Below are 3829 nucleotides of genomic sequence, written 5' to 3' on the forward strand. Positions count from 1 at the left end.
GGAATGTTGGACGGAGTGACGAGGTACTCGCCATCAGAAACTGGTGGGGAAGACAACAGTTCAATATAGGCTATTGACTTTGACGGCAGGCGAAGAAGGCCGGTGGGGCATAGGTGGCACTGGGGTGCGTCAGAAGGTTCTGCCGGAATCGGCAACTCAAGGCGAAGGGCATTGGCAGAGCAATCAGTAAGAGCAGAATGCGCGGAGAGAAAATCGTGGCTGAGAATTAGGTCGTGGGGGCAATGAGAAATCACGGTGAAGAGGACAGGAGTATGGCGGCCGGCGATGCTAACACGTGCCGTACACATGCCGATGATAGGCACAGTACCGCCATCCGCAACGCTGACGACTCGTGCTGACGCTGGGATGAGGAGCTTGTTCAGTCGTCGTCGGAAGGCAGCACTCATGACAGAAAGATGTGCTCCGATATCGATGAGTGCAGCGACAGTATAGCCGTCAACGTTAACGTTAAGAAGGTTTGCGTTCGTAGGTAACATTAGCAGAGGGTTGCAGTGCAGGGTCAGCAACGCAGCTTTACCTCCAGAAGTTGCAATGCCTACTTTTTCGGCTGGATCCGGAAGGCGATAGGCGCCGAAGAGAAGCGACGGGATAGGGGTGAATGAGACTGATGGCGTCGAGTCCAGGTTGAGCGACTGTAGGGAATGTTCGCAGCAGGAGTATCAGCGGCAGTGGGTTCATGGCGGGTAGTATAGAGAACAGAAGGTCCAAAGGTGCAGGGATAAGTGGCGGCGTATATCCGAGGAGTTGGTGGCCATCGGTTGGGGAAATGACTAGCGACGTGGCCGATGCGACAGCAGTGGAAGCAGATCGGCCTGTCATCAGGGGTATGCCATTCGGACGGGTTGTGGCGAGATGTGGCAGAAAAAGACTGCCGGGGACGAGGAGGGCGCATAAGAACTGGGGAACGCTGGGTTGAGAAGCTGAACACACGGAGTTCAGACCCATGTTCTCAAATTCCTGTCTGACGACTGCCTGAATCATTATAATTGTGTTTGCTGGTGGATCGGGAGGCGTCGCTGAGAAAGCTGGCGAACAGGCGGCCTCGAGTTTGCGGCGAAAAGACGGGTTACGTCATCACAGGTGGTAGTCTGACGCAATCGACCCTCACATGTGGACGTGACAGCAGTATTGGGTAGACGCGTGATGTGGTGTGAGATACGGCGGCTGTTAGCTTGTTCAATGCGACAGCATTCTTTTATGATCGCGTCGATAGTTGAGACGTTGCTGAAATCAAGCAAATGGAAAGCGTGGTCGGCGATGCCTTTTAGCACATGCGCCACTTTATCTGCTTCAGACATAGCATGGTTAGCTCTGTGGCATACAGCCAAGACGTCAAGGATGTAAAAATTTTGGGGTTTTACGTGCCAAAACCACTTTCTGATTATGAGGCTCGCCCTGGTGGAGGATTCCGGAAATTTCGACCACCTGGGGTTCTTTAACGTGCACCTATACCTATGTACCACGGGAGTTTTCTCATATCGCTCCCATCGAAATGCGACCGCCGTGGCCGAGATTCGATCCCGCGACCTCGTGCTCAGCAGCCTAACACCATAGCCACTGAGCAACCACGGTGGGTCTCGTCGAGGATATATGAAACGTATGGCTCTGTAGGTGTGTGAACACGAGACGCAAGAGCTTTTCTCGCGGCAACTTGCGTTCAATGGGGTCGCCGAACAGTTCCCGTAGCTTTGCCACACGCGTGGGGTGCCACCGAGATAAAAGATGGCATTTGCGAGCATAATGGTTGAGTCCCACCTGTTATTAGCGTTGGTATGTTCGTATAGCTGGATCCATTCGTCAACATCCTGTCCCGCCAGGCCAGAGAACACACCAGGGTCGCAATGATGGGCAACCGTGATGATTGGAGCAGTCGCATTAGCCAAAACCGCTGCAGAGGCGGGCTCGTCACCGGGAGGCATGGTGACAAGCTCGCTGTACTGACCACTCCAGAGTTCCGTGGCGGAACGGGGATCGCTCACCTCCACCAGAATGTTACGTGTAGAAAGACACAAACGGAAGAGACTATTTACAGGCTATTTATACTGGAGCCAGAGCCCCAGGCCGACATTTGCTCACGCCAAGGGCTCAGACCCACTTCGCCGTTCTCGCGGCGGCGCGTCTCGAGCATCTCGCGATAGTATCGTAATAAAATGGACACTCCAGGTGCATTTCTGCCGCCGCCGTCGCCGTCAGGTTCCATATGAGTGAATGCGTGTGAGGGTGACGTGGTGCACGCGGTTCAACCTCGTGTGCGCGAGCGATGAACGCGGTCCGGTTGCGTGCGTTCTCCTGTGGCGCGCAGGAGACGGCAGCCTTTGGGATCTCGACGTAACCTTGTGTATATAAAACCTCTATCAGTATAGTTTACGACTATCTGCCCTTCCGATGGCTCTCAATCATCAGAACGTCTTGTACGAAGCTTCTTATTCATTTGGCCTGTAGAGTGTGGCGAGCGGCCGCCCTGTAGTACATCGTTAGCCGAACGAGCGCGAGAGTTGCGTGGTAGCTGCACCTCGAGCTCGTGAAGGGTAAGCAGCTTCTGGATTGCTGCGGCTGATGTGATCTTCGTGCGCAGAAGACCCAGATCTCCAAATCATTCTTTGGTGACGTGACTCCATGACAGTGGCTTATTACTACATATGTAATACAATTGGCAATTTTCAGACTCATAAGTTAGCTCACGCCTTCGCAATGCACAAAAAAACCAAGTAATCTATATTTGTTTTCAAATTATGTAGTTACCTGCAGCATATACCTGCATAATGTTTGAGCCTTATAGATTTGATGTAGTTTAATACAGTATGAAGATTATACCAGATTTATAATAGGAAATTGCCTCTTAAGGTGACTAAAGAAATGGAATGATCTCGCGTGATCTTGCTGCGAGCTTCTGTATAATGTGTCGCATTAAATGGACAACAAACGAATATCTGTCAGTGCGAAAAAATTACTGCGACTAATGTACCTTCTATTGTCAACCATGCTGAAAGAACGACTAAAGAAGAAAGCATCATTACGTAGCGAAAATATCACGTGGTATACCGAATACAGCACACGAAAGTTTGCCAAAACCATGAATAATAAGAAAAGTTGCACAACGGTTCAGGCTGCGATCGAAATCGATGAAAGACAAAGTCTTCCTGAGAGAGTTGGCGGCGAAACAGGGCCACTGAGTTCAGCACTCTGTCGTTTCATTCCTCGCGCGAGAAGAGTAGGAGGAGCATCGGCTTCCTGCACTTTTTGTTCGGCACTGTCTTCGAAATCAGACGACCTTTTAAATGCCTAAGCATTTCTATGTCATATCATAAGAAGCCAACAAACACTGACACCAAGGACAACATAAAGGAAATTACTTGTGCTCAATAAATGAAATAAAGAAACGATAAATTAATGGAAATTAAAGTGGATGAAGAAACAACTTGCCGCAGATGGGAACCCAACCCACAACCTTCGCAAGAAAGTGGATGGGGAAACGGCGCCGTGGTAGCTCAACTGGTAGAGCATCGTACGCAAAATGCGAAGGTTGTGGTTTCGGTTCCCACCTGCGGCAAGTTGTTTTTTCATCCATTTTATTTTCCATTAATTTATCGTTCTTTTTATTTCAATTATTGAGTAATGTCCCCTATCTTGTCCTTGGTGTCAGTGCTGGTTGGCTTCGTATGATATGACTAATAAAATCGGGCCCCTCGGTTAACCCCCTTTTCTTCTAAGCATTTCTATGGTTATTCAACGAGAAAAAGCTACCCGCCCGTTCGTCCTGTAAGACAATCGCTTTGGATGCTGTACTGGCAGCAGAGAGCGAATTCAC

At 49.9% G+C, this 3829-nt stretch overlaps 1 non-coding gene across 1 annotated transcript; it reads left to right on the forward strand.

The window, feature by feature from the left end:
- Positions 1–3498: 3498 nt before the first annotated feature.
- TRNAL-CAA (transfer RNA leucine (anticodon CAA)) lies at positions 3499–3571 on the forward strand. Its single transcript has one exon. It is a non-coding gene; the product is annotated as a tRNA-Leu (tRNA).
- The last annotated feature ends 258 nt before the right edge of the window (positions 3572–3829 follow it).

The sequence above is a fragment of the Dermacentor variabilis genome, chromosome 8 (assembly GCF_050947875.1).
Source record: "Dermacentor variabilis isolate Ectoservices chromosome 8, ASM5094787v1, whole genome shotgun sequence".
NCBI classification, from domain to species: domain Eukaryota; kingdom Metazoa; phylum Arthropoda; class Arachnida; order Ixodida; family Ixodidae; genus Dermacentor; species Dermacentor variabilis.